The sequence below is a fragment of the Equus caballus genome, chromosome 15 (assembly GCF_041296265.1).
Source record: "Equus caballus isolate H_3958 breed thoroughbred chromosome 15, TB-T2T, whole genome shotgun sequence".
NCBI classification, from domain to species: Eukaryota; Metazoa; Chordata; class Mammalia; order Perissodactyla; family Equidae; genus Equus; species Equus caballus.
The window spans coordinates 42,892,223-42,910,317 of NC_091698.1; the positions used below are offsets into that span (position 1 = coordinate 42,892,223).

At 38.7% G+C, this 18,095-nt stretch overlaps 1 long non-coding RNA gene across 2 annotated transcripts in view; it reads right to left on the minus strand.

The window, feature by feature from the left end:
- Nucleotides 1-784: 784 nt before the first annotated feature.
- LOC138917838 (uncharacterized) overlaps nt 785-18,095 on the minus strand; it is a 93,638-nt gene continuing 76,327 nt past the window's right edge. For both annotated transcript variants that reach the window (XR_011426359.1, XR_011426358.1), the window contains 3 exons: nt 14,092-14,203; nt 1,864-2,032; nt 785-1,362 (listed from right to left, as the gene is read on the minus strand). This is a non-coding gene — a long non-coding RNA (uncharacterized lncRNA). The remainder of the gene's footprint in view (nt 1,363-1,863; nt 2,033-14,091; nt 14,204-18,095) is intronic.

Here is an 18,095-nt window from a genome sequence, read left to right on the forward strand (position 1 = left end):
TTTGAATTTCTCAACCTAAATATCGTTGATACATGCAAAGAAGAGAAAAAGATCACCTGATGAGAAAAATCTAAGTAAAGAAGAAGGACTGGGGTGGAACTTCAATCCATTCCTACATTGGTCAGCTGGAGAAAACTAACAAAGGAGCCTGAGAAGGGATGGACAGTGAGGTAGAGAGAAACCAGAAGTCGGAGGTGTAAAAGAAGCCAAGAGAAGAGAGTGTATCAAGAAGAAGAGCATGGTTACCCATGTGGAATCTTGAGAGAGATGGAGCAAGATGAGGACAGAAACATGTCAATTGAATTTAGCAATGTGGAAGTTGTAAATTAAATGATTTAGTAGAGAAAAAGAGGGGGAATTTGCTTGCAATAGGAGAAGGCGACAAAGAAAAGATGGAAGTAAATTTAGGAAGATTTATAGGGTTCCTGGTGGGAAAATATGAGAGTTTGTTTCTTATGACTCCTGCTTTCTCCACAAAGTTTGAGCAGAGGTTTCCAGCTGAATGTGAGAATAAGAAATAGGTTTTGGGGTTTGAGCCGATAGACACTCTTTAGGGAGTAGAAAAATGAACCTATTAAAGAAACACAGTGGGATCTGGGAGCTCTATTGGATGTCAATTTGAGAATTGAGATAATTAATTTAGAGTGAGGCGTTAATAGTGTGATTTTTCCCCAGCTATGTTCAACCTGCATAGGTGCAGACATGAAGAATATACGGTAATATTTATCCAAGGTTTTAGTTTTTCTCAAAAAAATAAAATAAAGGAAAAAAGAGACAAAAGAAGTATGATTATTCACAAGGAAATGACTTTAATGGCACAGTGGAATTTAGCCTGAGCAAGGAGAAAAATGAATCCAGGAGAGTATGGGTAGATAGTGAAAAATGATTTGAGGAAAGGATTGGAGATCTTGCAAATCATAAAGGAAAGAGAGGGGGAGATTTGGGAGCACAAAGTGGGCAGATTGGGCAAGGTAAAGAGTATCCCAGGAATGAGAGTCAGAATGATGATGGATGACACAGGAGACCCGGGCCTTGGTAGTGACTGATCGAGGTAAGTACAGATACCATGCATGGCAGGGCCAGTCCTCATTTCTCTCTAAGGAACCTCATAACAAGATGTATCACCAGGGATGGAATACTTCTTTACTGTTGCAGCAGATAATAAACAGCAACTCCCTGAAGGCCGACGGGGGCCAACAGGACAGAAGAGCAGATAAGGAAGTCTTGGAGCAGCTCCATGACTGGGCCAGGGTTGCATGGCCAAGTAAAGGATGGCATCAGGACCAATTTGAAAGTTATTTAATCCTAATCTGCTGGTTTCTTCCACCGTGTTAAACTTTATGGGATGAAGTGCAGCCAGCCCTAGACAAGAAAGGGAGATGAAGTGAAATGTGTACAGATTTTCTTAATGGGAATAACAATACATTTAGACTTCAGGTGGGGAAGAGCCTGTCCACTTTAATGTCTCATTTTTCATTTCTTAAATTTAATTGTCAACAATCCATTTTGCCAAAAGGGAAACTGAGGCACAGAACACAAAATAATTTGCTCTCCATGGTTCAGCAAATTAATTTTAGAAGCAAGAACAATGATTGCTTTTTAGGCCTACATCATAAGCACTTACTCCCGAATCAAGTGGGCTAAATAAAAGGCAAGGAAAATTAGTTTTGCTCTCTGTACCCTTGCCTGGTAATGAAATATCCAATTAAAAGAAATTATGAACCTTTAAGGATGATTGCTCTTGCACAAAGTGAACTGGAATGGAAATTCATAACCACAATCCCATATCCATCATATAAAGACTATTAATTGGAACAATTTTCATAAAAGCTTAGGTTGAACACTGTCATTAAGGAGGCATACCTTGTGAAGCAATACTCAGCTTCAAGTTTGGAAAATGTTCCAGGGCTCTCTGCCCTTTGAGCCACAGGATTCAGAATCGCTTTAGAGATGTCATTTATCGAAGTGTTTACTGCTACACACAGATGAGAGCTTGTCCAGGCATTCTTAGGTAACATTTCCATGGTTTTGCCTGATAAACAGATTTATAAAAGGCTTCAAGGAAGGAAATTAGATGTTATGCACATACTTTATTCATGTACATGTTATTTTTTTGTAGAACACTATATAAATAGTTTAATACACTATTAAAGGGTCAATAACTATCCATATCCAGTTATCTAAATTTTAAGTAAATTTTAAACTTCTGACCCTCAAAGTCCTCTTAATAGCATAGCCATAAAACATTTTTGAATCAAGGTTTTCTAACATAAATGTATTCACAATTAGTTCATGAAATTTCTCTTGGCGGCTCTAATATTTTTCTTTAATTCAGTGAATACTCAATTTTTGTTTTTGTCAAATGCATAAGGATATTCAGAGTAGGAAGTTCTTAAGGTCACTGAGTACAGACTGACATTTAATTTTTTTCTCTAGTATTTCCTGTGTACCATTTCCACACAGAAATATTGTTTGATAATTAATCATTTAGCCAGATCATTATGTATTCTGCCAGAATTGTGATGTATTCTCCTACAGCTTGTGCTAACAGGGAATAGAGTGCAAATTTGACTCTGAGTCTGTCTGGTTTGCTCCTGTTGAGAACTGTATTTCAGTATTTGCATACAAAAACTCAAAATGAGCGGATATATGGAAGGAGGAAAATAATTAGCATTCACTGTTGGTGCCAATCAGATATGATAGTAGTAGTAATATTAATAATAGTCTTTCTTGAGTTATGATGTTCCAAGCTTTCTTCTTTGCTCATTACATGTATTAACTCCTTAAAAACTCCCTAACTGTCCCATAGGGATACAGCTTTCTGACAGTATTCTTAAGCAACCCAACAAACTCTATAATATTTTCTGATACCCATTAAGCCAATGGGAAAATTATTATAGAATAGGTCAGTTCTGTTTACCAAGATTATTATATGAGCTTGAGTTCATAGATTGAAATTGGCACTGCACAGGTAACTGCTAACCCCAACTATAGGTAGTGAAAGAGTGGTTGCGTCTTTGCTCCAGAGACCATATATTTAAGACAGGGAAATTCTCTACTAAGATATTATGTAACAGCCTTAAGATGAGCCACCATGCTTGTTGAACAACTAATGTGCAATGGAATGTGATAAAGGCAAGGAAGTCTGCGAGCATCATGGGAACTGGAGTCTTAGGGCAGCATCAGGATAAATGTAGACTTAGAGTTGGGGGAGATGTTTTCTCCTCTGGACTCTACCTATACACTTTTCTACTCTAATTATTATCAGCTATGGTTTACTAACTCTGAGTCCAGTAGCTACTTCTACATCAGAACTAACAACTTAGCATCAGAATGGGAGTATCCTGAAATTCCTCCCCAAGGAAAGTGATGCCTGAGAATGTCATCAAATCCATTTGACCCAGAGCTGGTGAGAGAAGAGCACAGATTTCAAATCCAGAAACAAGAACAGAGGTAGAAAACACTTTGAAACTGCTCTCAGACTGAGTAATGCTTTTCTTTATCTCTTTAGAGAAGGGAAAGGTGAGTCCAGTGAAGGGCCCAGGATAAGAGGCTCAGGGTGACAGGGAGAATCTTCACAGACTATAGGGTAAAGAGAATGGTACAAGGAAATTTTCTGAAGCCAAGTGGAAAGAAGTGATCCCTCTGGTCATAATAAGTGAGAGCGATGCTGCTCCCACAATGGGAGCTTGTGAGTTACCATTGAGTCCTATTGCCTCGTAAAGATGGTGGTTTAACATAAGGGATTAACCACAGAGAAATGATGTTGTCAGCTACTGTGGAATTGAATGACACCACAATAGAAAAGGCAGTATCTAGTTTAAAAGTCTGATTTGACTCATGCAATTTACAAAATCAAGCAGCCAAAAAAATCCTACCAGACCCATGTACTCTTTACTTCCCTGTAGAATCCTGACTTTGCTTGTGACTGGTATAAGGATTACCCCCAATTTAGGAAGGAAGCTATCCTTGGACTTAAAGGAGGAATAAAACTACAAAAACTTGTACATTATTCACGTGAAAGGCAGGCAGAGTGAAAACTAAATTTCCAAAGAACGATTATAGCAGGGACTACGCAAATATAAATTTTTCTCCAAATGTCCATATAATTTTATTTTCTATTTAAAAATAGTGTTAGATGATTTCAAGTGAAGAAATCTGTCATTTGAAAGAGGAACACAAATGAAATTTTATGATTATGTTTGGCTGAATATAAAAATCTGGGCCAAGGGTTATTTCAATGGTAAGGATTTTGATGTCTCCTTAGACAGACAATGGAAGCATGTGATTGAGCAAAATGATCTGAAAATGTCTGGAGAGATTTGGGGGCAGAAGAGTCATAATAGGAAATCAGTTATTCTATATCCTACATTATTTGTATGTATATCCTTCTACATTATTTAAATTTTTACAAAAACATATTACTTGTGAAAAAACGTTAAAGAAAAACAAGTGTTTGTAAGAACTTCTTGTAAGAACACCAATACCCACACTGGTATTGATGTTAATGTTTTACAGAAATATGTGTTACTGTAACACACACACACACACATTCGAATATATATATATAGTGTTTGATGTGCTCCTTTCTATGTGCTTTTCCAGGTCCACAATGTTTTGCTAAATATCCAGCAAAAAAGAAACCCTGGTGACTATTTGGATATAAAATGCTATTAAGGGTTCCATCTTCATGAGAATAAAGATATGTTTATTTAATGTGCTGCCTGACTGGTAATACAGATGTATGACGAAATGACACAGGCAAAGGGATTCTGATTGGAAGATGGTGATGACAATCCGACTTAGTTTATCAAATTTCTTTACATGTTTTTTAAAAATATTTTTTGTTAATCTCCAGACTTAAGCTTGCTAAAATGTGAATTTTTTCTTTCTTCCCCCAGAGGTAAGTCTGGTAAGTCCAGAGTAGCTAAAATACCAGCTCTGTCCAGCAGTTCTTATTCTCCGCTGTTCATGTTGCTGCCTCATCAGGTTGATGTTGTACCACTGAGTGTAACACCTTCCATGTCCCCTTGTTTCAGTGTCTGAGGAATGTCTCCCACTCTGGTCTAGCGGCCAAAGGGAGGAAGAGGAAGCCATCTCCATTGTCACCCTCTTCTACAGTTGTCCCATGTGGTCATGGCTGGGTTCCCAATGCAACTGGTACCTGCCTCTTCAACATACCCATCATGAGAGATTTTAAAAGTAGCTGTTTGCTACTTTTCCCATAGAGGCAGAATCTAATTCTCCTCCTGTTAAATCTGAATGGCCTTAGTTACTTAGTGAACCAAAAGAATGCTACAGAAGTGATCTCTGAGACTTCTAAGCCAAGGTCACTAAAAGCTTTGCAGCTTCCATTTGGGTCTTCGAATGCTTGTTCTTGGGGAAGCCAGCAGCCATACAAGAAGGCCAACCACCCTAAAGTCGTCATGCTGCAAGGAAGTCCAAATAGCTACATGGAGAAGCCACAGGGAGAAAGAGTGATGTCCAGCTGTCCCAGCACAGGTGTCAGATATGTGGGTAAGGAAGCCATCTTGGGCATTCCAGTCTCAATAGATATGAAGTACAGAAGAACTGAGGCCCAATCTTATGGCCCCATGGAGCTGTCTCAGCCACCTCCAGCTGCTTGAATCTTCCCAGCTCGTTAAGCCATCCAGAGAGATGAGCCATCTCCCTCATGAACTGTCCAAGTTACTGACCCATAAATTAATAAGCATAATAAAATGGCTGTGTTTTTACTCCTCTAAGTTTTAGGAGTGGTTTGTTTTGCAGCAATAAATAAGTGGAACAAATACACATACACACACACACATACACACACACACAGAGCCATTTCCCAAGGTATGTCCATGACAATCATTCAGAACACCCCTTGTTCTTCTGTTAGTCCCAACACATTCCCTCCAAAAAATAGTGTGACATCAGTAGATTTTCAAATGTCTACAATTTTATCCGTAATTATCTTTTGGTGTAAGCAATCTTTCCCTCACCACCCCCTGTAAGGACAGAAAAAGCCTTCCTACAAATGCCAAAAGAGCATCAGAATGAATCCCCAACTGATGTAAATCCTTCAACTGTAAGAGTGTGAAGGCTGAGATGGAGGCTGCAGCATGGCTGGAACCTCTATTAGCAGAGATCTAAATTGGGGGGAAAAGGAACCTAAATTTCCCAAAGCTATAACTAAAGTAAATGGTCAGAATATAAGAGGTGGTTTGAGACCTAGCTATTTCCTGGGATTTTTCCTGTGCTTAGCAAAGAGCAGAAAAATAATCTACTTTCTTTGACCTGTTTGACCAATAAGTGGGTGTTTCTTCCCTCGCGGGTCAAGGCAGTAGCTAAATGCTATCAAAAAGTCACAAGGAGAAGAATGCTCCTTTAAAGTATAGAAAAAGCTGAAATTGCGTATTGGAAATTGAAAACTAATTGTTATATACTTTCTGAGTGTTTAAAATTGGCACTGCTCTATTTTGTAGAAAAATGTGGGAAACCGTAAAAGGAATAGTGCAATTAAATTGGGAGCTTTAAATTGAGTAACATTTAAATAATTTCTTTGTGTGTGTGTGTCCTTTTTAGGGATTTTCCTTGTTGGTGTTCATTAAGAAGTAGAGGATTTTGGGGCTGGCCCCGTGGCCGAGTGGTTAAGTTCACGCGCTCCGCTGCAGGCGGCCCAGTGTTTCGTTGGTTCGAATCCTGGGCGCGGACATGGCACTGCTCGTCAGACCACGCTGAGGCAGCGTCCCACATACCACAACTAAAAGAACCCACAACAAAGAATACACAACTATGTACCGGGGGGCTTTGGGGAGAAAAAGGAAAAAATAAAAAAATCTTTAAATAAAAAAAAAAGAAGAAGTAGAGGATTTTTTTTTTTGGTGAGGAAGATTGGCCCTTAGCTAGCAACTGTTGCCAATCTTCCTGCTTTTCCTTGAGGAAGATTGTCACTGAGCTAACATCTATGCCAATCGTTCCCTATTATTTATAGGAGATGCCACCACAGCATGGCTTGATGAGCAGTGCTTATGTCTATGCCAGGATCTGAACCCACAAACACTGGGCCCCTGAAGCAGAGTGTGCGAACTTAACCACTGCGCCACAGGGCAGGCCCCCATAAGTGGAAGATTTTTTTATTGATGAATTTATGTTCTCAAGGGAAGGTGTGCATTACCTTAGAATCTAAGGCTTGGATGTCAGCACAGCATGTTAACCCTACGACCATGTGCACATAAACTGCAATGGACTTGATTTAGAAATGCTAAATAATGGCTGGGCTGCAATTTTGGTGTTTGATTTTGGTTGGCCAATATTTCTGGGATTACTCCAAGCTTGACTAGAAATTATTCACTGCGGTCTTGGGTGATCAGGAGGCAGATATGCTGGCTCAACACACTGCCTCAGGTCTGGATCGCGGCTGAATCTGTGATCTTCTCTGAAGGACAAGATTTCCAGGCTAGGTTTTAACTAAACTTTGTGCCTTGATCCTTAGTGATCTGGGTGATAGCATTAAAAAAAAATTACATGGGTTTGTACAAACTGTCCAACTTACTCTGCTTGATTCAGTGCCATAAATATCTACTCTTGTTTGTTTAACATTTGGTTTAGTTACTATTTCAGTTTATTGCCTATAGAAAACTACTACAACACTTGTAATGGTTTAACACACCCATCTTATTTTGGTCACAATTTTGCAGTTCAGGAATTCAGGAATGACTCAGCTGGGCATCTCATCTCTAATGCATGTGGCATTAATTGGGGCCACCGGGGCTGCAGGCTGCACTTCCAATCTGTTTTTTTCACTCACACATCTGGGGTCTCAGAGCTCCTCAGCCACTCTGTCTCCACATGGTGTCCCATCTTTCTAGGGCTTCTCCATTTGGCACCGGCTTCTCACAGCCTGGCGATGTCAGGATAGTGACATTTACTACAGGCTTCCAGGATACCTGGGCAGAACTACAGGTCTTCCTAAGACCCAGCCTCAGAAATCCCAGAATAGCATTTGTGTCAGGTCCTATTGGTCAAACAAGTCACCAAGGCCAGCCCATATTCGAAGGGAAGAGAATTTGAGTCCACCTCTCAAATGGAAGGAGAAGCAAAGAATTCACAGCCATCTTCAATGTACCAAAGTTAGATCTTATAATAGTTATCATTTTATCTTTCAAAATATTTACAGGAGTGCTAAATTGAGATAAGGGTATTCTTCCCAGAGCTCTCTAAGAAACTGGAGTTGTGGTAGAAAGTTATCTATGAACACTTAATATCCACAACAACTTCCTCCGTTTTTTGTTTGCTCTGCACTGTTGGTTAATTCCAAAGAGGAAAGATTTCAAGGAATCCTCAGGGTGGTCTCTGCCTATTACCCTTTGCAGCCCGTTCTGATTCCTGAAAACTTCTACAGAGGAAACTGGTTTTTATGTTTCCGAGATATGGATTTTAACCTTTACAAGATTCCTTTCTTCAAAGGATGAGAGACCCGAGGAAAAAAATAATACTTAATCCCAAAACACAAGGGGAAAAAATACTATGTCCAGGAATAGCTTAGCTCCACTGAATGCAGTTTGTTTAAAAAAAGAACTGAATGAGAAATGCTCAAAGAGTCTCTAAGAAGATTTCCAAAGGAGAAATGGGGTCAGCAACAGAATGTCTTATGACAGAGGAGTGAGAAATGCCACGAGTGAAGAGAAATAAACAGTACAATGCAGATGCAAAGCTCCATCAGGAGGGGCTTAGATTGTAAAACTCCCAGCCCATCTCTGAAAAAAAAGTAAGAGCAGGATTTTGGCAATTCCCAAAGTCAATATTTTGGGAGGTTCTTCATGTCCTTAAAAACTTTATGTGTTCCTTGGGGAAAGGCTGGGCTTTCTTGTTTTATTTTTTGTGGATGACATTTTGTGCCATTACGTTTGCAGGATGCTGCATGAACATGAACACCAAATGAATCAATCCTGAGACACTTTTCAAGATTTATTAAAAATTAATTCGTAATGGCCTGACAGTGCCCCCTGTTCAGGATATACCCTGGGATTCATTTGTACATTAATTCTCATTTGTAAACCACATTAGTCCTTCCTGCAGGCAAAAATAGATTGAGGAATCTAATGTGTTTATAATTTAATGGAACTTAATATAAAAAGAAATTGTCTGAAGGGTTATAGCAAGTCAGAGCGCACCTTCCCAGAGAAGAGGAAGAAACAGGAAATTAGGATAATGCTGACTCTAAATCCAGCCCCGTAACCACAGCAGAGTAGGAGGGGGATCAAAGCTGTACTCACCTAGAGTGGACTAACCCTAAGAAACATAGCAATTCTGTGCTTGCGTGCGTTTCTGCTAGGCTTCTGTTCAGATGGATGTGATGGAATACGCATGCCAACCTTAAAGATGGCCATTCCATCCACTGAGGGTGTGTGAGGAAATCAATGACCACACTAGGTGCCCATCTAAAAGCATAATGAAAAGCAACATATGGTGGAGCATACAAATACTCCAATTCCATGAATCACAACCATGAGAGATTTATCACTGTGACTGAGCTGCATGAGTGTTGGAGAAAGATATTTGGTATCAGAGTTGAAGAATCCATGAATATTGCAACATAATCAATGAAAAGATGAATGGAGATCAGATATTAGGAATTCTCTGTGTACCTTCAAAGACAGGGTCTTGGAAGATTTGGGCAAACAAAAGCGGACTTTGATTTGAAGCCTCAGAATTCTTGCTTCAGAATGGACTTTGCAGTAGTGGAGGCTCTCTGATGGAATGACTTTTCATCTGAGCTGAGTGCATTTGGATATGAAAGGAAATAAGTTACCCAGTGATTCCATTCCAGATTCTAGCGCACATGACGTATTTTATATACTGTGTCACAAATTTGCTAACTCTGTGCTCACAAATGAAAATGAAATTTGAGAGACATGTTTGGTGTCTCCGGCTTAAGTTGATGATGAGGGCCTTGAGTTTAACATCCCCCAAAAAACAAAATAGAGAAAATGAGAAATCAAACTAGAAAATAACCTGTATTATCCTTGGAAACTAGAGAAAGGCCCGTACATTCTCAAGAAACTGAAAATTTTCTATAAAAATAAAGAAGTAGGCATTAAAATGATAGAAAGGATGGTCAAACTGCAAGTAACTTCAGGAGAAGACATCTGTGTGGAAATCAAGTTCAAGTGACCTTCCATAAGGGAGTGAAAGGGAGAAAAGTTTTGGTGGCTTTTGCTAGACGGTCAAACTCAGTTATGCATAAATGCAATGTGATATTCTAGATTTGATCCTGGAAAAGAAAAAGGACATTTGTGGGAAAACTGACACAATCCAAAGAAAATCAGTAGTTTAGTTAATAACATTATGTCAATATCAATTTCTTGGCTGTGACAAATGTACCTTGGTTATGTAAAATGCTAACGTTAAAGGAAGCTAGATGAAGAGTATAGAGGAACTCCGGACTATTTTTATAAATTTTGTAGATTCAAAGATATTCCAAGATTAAAAGTATATATTTTTTAAATCCTAAATCATATGAGCACATCCGAGAAGAGGAAGTTACAGAAACCCAAAATAACATGAGGTCCGGATCCATCCTTGATATTTACTCCTGACTATAACTTTCCCAGAAAGCAGAGGTCAGTAACGCAGAGGCTCCACTGATGCTGACTCCTAACAAGCACTGAGTGCCATTCCAGCTAGAGAATCCTGAGCCCTGGATCAGCTAACTTACTTTAGGCAGCCACAACAATCACAAAAATGTAATCATTCAACACAGAGGTGATGCTCTCTGTCGCCGCAGCCTCCATCTGCAGTTCAATCTCCCTCTCTCCTCTTCATTAATCCAATCATCTGATCTGGCCGAGGATAACTGAGCCATATCTAAGCATTTCCTGTCTCGCTTTGTCTGGCCCTGCAATACTCAAAGTGCAACCCGCACAATTGTTGATGTAATCTAACCGAAAACCAAATACTAAACTGTGTCAGAATGAGCAAAATGAAAAGCAACAAGGAAAAAATTATTGGATTTACGATAAGATTCAACAGTTCCAAAGTAAAAGAACAAAAGTTCCAAAGGAAAAGTTCCAAAGAAAAGGACCAGTTTTAGAAATTAGAACACTTTTCCTCATAAATAGAGCTGCTCCAAGAAACAGGAGAAAATTATGGAAAATGTCTAATTCATATTCTTGTACACATTCCAAAGAATTTTCTATCTATGGACAAAAGCAGGCACTCATGGAGCCAGGAAAATTGGATATTGATTAGGATTGTTTGGGAATAAATAACATAAATGCACAATTAATATTTCAGAAAAGTCGGTGAACAAAAAGATTGAATATTACAGGAATTGGCTCAGCAAATTATAAGTGCAAGAAATTTTCTGAGAATTGGGGAAAAAAGTGCTATTATATTTTAGAGATTGAAAACAATGGGGGAAATGATAAAATATCCAGAAAGAGTACATAGATATATAGGTATAAATATACATACATATATACACACACATACATACATATGTACTTGTCTCTCTGCATCCTCAACACTAATAATTTCTGTTAATTTGATGGGTAAAAAATAATATTTGATCACTTGTGACCTGTTTTGCTTATACATTCATAGGATTTTTCAATATATCCTTGAAATTGAATTTTTATCAGACTGGATCTTTCTTACAGCTTGGTTATTGTTTTTCTTCTATTGGAGATTGAGTTAGAAATAGAGACAGAAACAGATCAGAGATAAACACACAGAAAAAATATATCTCTCTAGATAGATAGATAAATAGACATCCAGTGTGTATGTGCGTGTATATCTTATAGATATAATTATATGGTTACGTAATTATTGCTTCTTTCTCCTGACCTCATATGTGTTAATTTACGTTTGAATGCACATGTGTATACATTAGGATTTCCAAAAGAAGAGAGTGAGGTCAAAAAGAAAGGTATACTCTGATAAAACTTTAGATATCAAAAATAAATTTATAAATTTTATGAATATATAGGTAAACAAGTCATCAGCAATTAGATACGATGTTTCACCCAGCAATTCAATTCTAGGAAATCTATCATAAGAAAATAAAGGTATTTGCTGCAACATTATTAACAACAACAAAAAATTAGAAACCAATTAAACATCCAAAAGTAGATTTCTTATACATGTTATGGTCCATTCATACAAAGGAATATAGTGTAATCATTAAAAATGATGTAGCAGATAAGTGACATAAAAATGAGTTTACAACGTATTTTACAAAACAGATTGCAAAACAGCATAAATAAATTATTTTCATTTTATGGTATTTGTATATATGTATTATGCATACATATGTGCTTAGAATAAGATAAAAATATGGAACATTTTTAGCATCCTTATCTCTGAGAAGTAGGGCTGGATGTGCTTGTATTTCTTTTTGCTTTCATCTGTATTTTCTAATTTCACTGCAATGAAAATATGTATTTGTTCACTAAAACATATGTGTGTATTTTCCATGTGAAAATATTTCAAAATATGTCCTCTGTAGAAGGACAGAATCTCTAGCATCCTGCTGTGTTTGGTCATTATTGTCAGATCCTACTTCCCTTAGCCTAAAGGGTAGCGGGGCAAAGTTGGACATTTGTGGGTCCTTTTCGAAGAGCAACTTTTTATTTTCTTTTTGACATAGATGTATCATGTTGCTGTCTAGGAGTAAGCAAATATTTTTGTTCTTACCATTTCATCTTTGCTTTCCACCTTGGGATTCATATGAACATTTAAGAGTTACTGGGGGTTGTTTTTTTTTTCCTCCAAGCTTGACTATTCAGATCATATCCAACAGCGCATCTCAAAGAAACCTTAGATAATTCAAAACCCTTATGTGAATAAAATGTCAACACAGTTTCTCTATAAGCTCTCAGCAAACCAGTGTCAAACGTGTTGGCGCTGTTGGATAGAGAGGAAATGATTTTCACGTGATGTGTGCTTTCATTCCTTAACAAAGGCTAGGAGAGGAAACTGTTTTCTCCCCCTCCCCCTTGTCCTTCCCTCGACATTTTTCTCTTTCGTCTGCCTCCAGTGCCCTTGAAGGCTGCATTGAATCTGACAAAGGATAAAGTAGCAGGGAGTGGGAGAAACTAAAGATACCAAGGGGCTCCAACTGCCTGTCTGAAAATCTGTGTGTACAGTACCTGGGTCTCTCTCATCTGATAGGCTTTTCTCTACGTGTTATTGTGTTTATGTCAAGAAAAAAATGCCAGCATCCCTTGCTGCTGAGCACTGCTCTATAGAATTCTGCCACCTTCATTTTCCACTTACTACCTCATTTTGTTTGAAAGAGGCTGCCTTTCCAGCTTCATCTGTGATCACCAAAAACACGCAATCTCCCCTTTGTTCACAGAGTGACCTTTATATCTGACTAAGAGTAAAACGTGTCTTGAAACCTAAACCAATTTTGGCAAAGAGGTCTTTAAAAAAAAATGTAACTGAGACTGCCATGCACAGAAGTAAACGCTGCTGGTTTCATTGTTATTCATCAAGTGTTTCTCTGTGCATTTTCAAAGTACAATGCCAGTGTTCAGAAATGAATGCGACATCACAGACAGGAGCTTCCCTGGGGTACGGTGAACTGGTGACAGCCCAAGTACCGTGGTATTTTTATTTCTTGGAAAGGGAGTGGCTTGAGGGGTAGTCACGCATTCCTGCCAAAGTCAAGTGGCTTCAAGAATCAGGCAGCTGGACAGTCACCCGGGGAGGCGAAGATGGGGAGAAGTTTAGTTCTGAGACCTGATACAGGAGACAATATGAAGCTTATTTGCATATCTTATAACTAGTCCAGAAGCTGCACTAACCTCTGTTACCTGAGAAGATCAAGAAGAATCGTCTTTTACGTGTTAACTCTGCCTTGAAGGAGTGTATTTTGGAGCACAGCAAGCACCAAAGAGTGGAGACAGGGCCTTCCTAAGCAACCTAGGTTCTCTTTCTCTGGCCCCTGCCCTGCCCTCCTCCTACACCTGCATGTTTATATGCAGTAGAACCCAGGTAAGAACAAACACAACTTTGAAGAGGATAAATGGTGAATGGAGGACCCTTTCAAAGTATTTAGGCTTAAAAAGTGAAAGGACAGGCACAAAGTCTAATTACCCTCATTCCATGCTTTCCTCTGGGAAGATCTTGGACTTCACACTTTCCCTGGACTTGACTGACAAAAGGGGTCTTTCTTCTCAGGAGGGCATCAATGCAACTTGGTTGATACCTAAAAAGTCATAATAAAACGTTGAACTAGAGAGATCAAAAACTTGCATTGAGATAGCCATTCAAAGAAAAAATCAAGATGGCACTATAAAAAACCTCAAGTTTACAATACCTGAATATTTTAAAGTGTCCAGGATGTGAATTATTAAATTTCTTTCAATTCTTCTCTTTAAATTATACCCCACGATGAAAAATGTACCTAGACAATATAAATATAATTTTTGCTTAATTTCTACTACCACTTGTGAATAAATATAGAACCGTGCGGTATTTGAGTGTTAGGAAAAGTTTAGCTGATATAATAGATAAGTCCCAAAATTTCATATGCAATATAAGTCATAAGGCCAAGGGGAGTACTCAAGGGTGCCCCATGTTGCATTCAGAGCCCCAGGCTGACATCTGCCATCATCAATGCTTGGCTTCTAAAGGCACTCTGGCCATCAACATCTGGCCAACAGATGGGAGAAGAGACTGTAGGGGGTTTCAGGGTGAGGGGTGTTGGTTATGGGCCAGGCTTGGGAGTGGTACTCAACCATCCCACTCTGCAATGCATTGGCCAGAGCCCAGTCACATGGCGATACCTACATGTAAAAGGAGCTGAGGAAAGGAATCCATGGCTGGGGGGCTGCACCCCAGCAACAACTCTACAATATAGAAGGGGAACTCAAATCACAGCCAGCCATTTCTGCCACAGGATCTAAGAGATCATCTGTTCCTGAGCTTTTCAAAGTGAGTTCCTCAGAGTCCTGAGCCTGTGTACCCATCTCTCATTTCAACCAGAGAAGCTCCCCCTTTATCAATTTTAGTTACTAGAATTTCTTTTGAAGGTAAGTTTCCAGGACTTTAAAATTTTTAAAACTCATTTTTTTTCATGAAACCATGGCCCAAAGCATGAGAGATCATATCCAAAATGATACAAAGAATAAACAGGAAACTTTAGACTTTCACCAATAATGATATCAATATTCATAACTTTCTTTTTTTTATTAGGCAAATCCTTCCTGCACATTGAAGTCAAAGTGGAATGTTCAGATACACAAAAACAAGGAAATACAAATTACCTTTAATCTCACACCATGTAGTAACCACAATTAATATAAGGTAACCACAAAATAAGATAAATGAACAAAATATATGATATGTTAGATAGCGATGAGAAGAACAATGAAAGAGGCAAGGAAGAGAGGGAAGAAATAAACTTGAGTACAGAAAGGGAGGCCAAAGAAGGTCTCACTGAGACAGTGACATTTATAAAAGGCCTGAAGGAAATAAAAAAGCAATCTGCCAATATTTAAGGAAAGAGCATTCTAGAAATTGGAAAGCAAGTGGAAAGGCCCTGAGGCAGAACAAATCTGACAGGTTGAGAGGGCGAAAGTGGCTAGCACTGAATGAACGAAAGAGGGAGTGGTAGAAGATGAAGTCAGAGGGGGATCAGGGTAAAGGCGAATTTAGTAACTCAAATTGGGAAAGGGGAAGCTTCTCTGGTTGAAATGAGAGTTTGCACCTGTTTTCCTGGCATGATTATTGATAGTGCTCCACTTTCATTCTTAAACATTTCTCAGATGGAGCTCAGGTACATTACAGAGCTGCCTTTCTTGTAGGCCACTGTAAGGTCTTTGACTTTTTTAGTTAAACAGAAAGCCATTTTGAGCAAAAGAGTGACATCTTACTTATGTCGTATGAGATCACTCTGTTTTCTGGGCTGAGAATAAATGAAGAGAGAAGTATGAAAGCAAGAAAATCCAGTAAGATGCAATTGCATTAAGCCAGCCTAGAGGTGATGATGGCTTGGACTCAGATGGTACCAGAGGAGAGGATGAGAATGGATCAGATTCTTGTTTTATTTGGAATGTATAGCCTACAAGACTTGCCTACAGATTGGATAAAGGATGAGAAAAAGATAAAAGAGTAGTGAAGAATGTCTCCAACACTTTTAGCCTGAAAACTGGAGTCGCCACATACTGAATTGGAAGGAAATGCAAGTAGGACAGGTTTAGTGAATGGAATATCAGAAGTACAGTTTGGACGTGTAAGTGTGAAGTGCTTGTCAGACACCTGTGTTAGTCAGTTTGAGCTTCTATAACAAATATACCATAGACTTGGTGGCATAAACAGCAATCATTTTATTTCTCATAGTTCTGGAGGCTGGGAAGTCCAAGATCAAGGGGCTGGAAGATGTGGTGTTGAGTGAGAGCCTGCTTTCTGACTTGAAGGATCCTGAGATGGGAAGATTCTTCTGAATTATGCATGTATCCATCAGGGTTCAGCCAAAGAACAGAGGTAATAGGTGAAATATATTAAAAAATTTATTGCAAAGAATTGGCTTATGTGATAGTGGGAGCTGGCACAAAGAATCCAAAATTCATGGGGCAAAAGCCGTCAGAAAGTCCAGGCTGGAACTCAGCACATAGAGCGAAGCTTCTGTCCAAAGGCGCAATTTCTCTTCATCAGGGAAGTCTCAGTTCTGCTTCCAAAGCCTTTCAACTGATTGAATCAGGCTCATGCAGATCATCTGGGATAATCTCCCTTACTTACAGTCAACTTATCATGAACTTTAATCACATCTACAAAATGCCTTGAGAGCAACACCTAGATTAGTGTTTGACTGAATAACTGGGAACTATAGCCTAGCCAAGTTGACACATAAAAATAACGATCACAATCTGGAGAGCACAATGTAATCACAGATTCTGGAAGAGGGAGGAAGGATGGTTAGGGTCAGAGAAGGTGATGTGATGACAGAAGCAGAGTGAGAGAAGGAGATGTGACAACGGAAGCAGAGGTCACAGAAAGAGAGATTTGATGACACTATGCTGTTGGCTGTGAAGACGCAGGGAGGAGATGGAGATTCCTTGACCATGAGCCAACGAACGCTGTTGGTCTCTAAGAGGCGAACAAGGCAGGGAAACACCTTCTCTCCTAGAATCTCCAGAAAGAATGCAGCCCTCCTGACTCATCTTAAACTTCTGGTCCTGAGAACTCTAAGATAATAAATTTGTGTTGTTTTAAACCACCAAATTTGTGATAGTTTGTAAGAGCAGCAATAAGAAACTAATATAAACACATGGATGTAGGAGTGTGTGTGTGTATGTGTGAGAGAGAGAGAGAGACAGAGAGAGAAGTAGGGGGAGGAAGGACAGAGGTGTGTTTTTACGTGTGTGTATAACCTGTTTCTGGATCTGCTGTCTAGTTTCATTAGGATTAACCCATCCATTCCTGCGGCAGTATGACATTTTGTTAACTATTTTGCTTTTAGGACACATTTTAATATCTAGTAGAGAAAGAACCCTCTTATTATCTCTTCAGATTGCTTTGGATATTTGCATTTGTCTGATTTTTTTAGACTAAATTTAGAAAAATTTTGCAAAGTTCCCATGGGATGGGCTTCTCTCCAAAACATATATCGTTGCTATTTTAATTTTGATCAAATAAAATGTATACATTAGGATAGTGAGAATTTTTGAAACGTGATTTCTCTCTCCATCTATTCAAGTATTCAACTAGGTAAAAAAAAAGTGCAAAGCAAATGCGTATAACTATATATCTAGAGATATCTATATCTCTAAATACACATTTTAACAGTGGGTATCTGAGTTGTGATATATTCCGGATGAATTATATTTTCTTAAAAATTTTGTGTATTCCCAGTTTTTCCACAGTAGGTTCGTGTAGCAGTTTGTAGAATAGGTTTGTTTGTAGTTGCCACCCAAAGATATCAAGTCTGAATCCCCAAATTTTCTAAATGTTACTTATTTGGGAAAAGGATCTTTGCATATACAATTAGGTTAAGAATCTTGAGGTGAGGACATTACCTTCAATTATCTAGGTGGCCCTCAATGCCCTCACAGGTGTAGTGATGAGAGACAAAGCTCGACACACAGATTAGGGAGGAA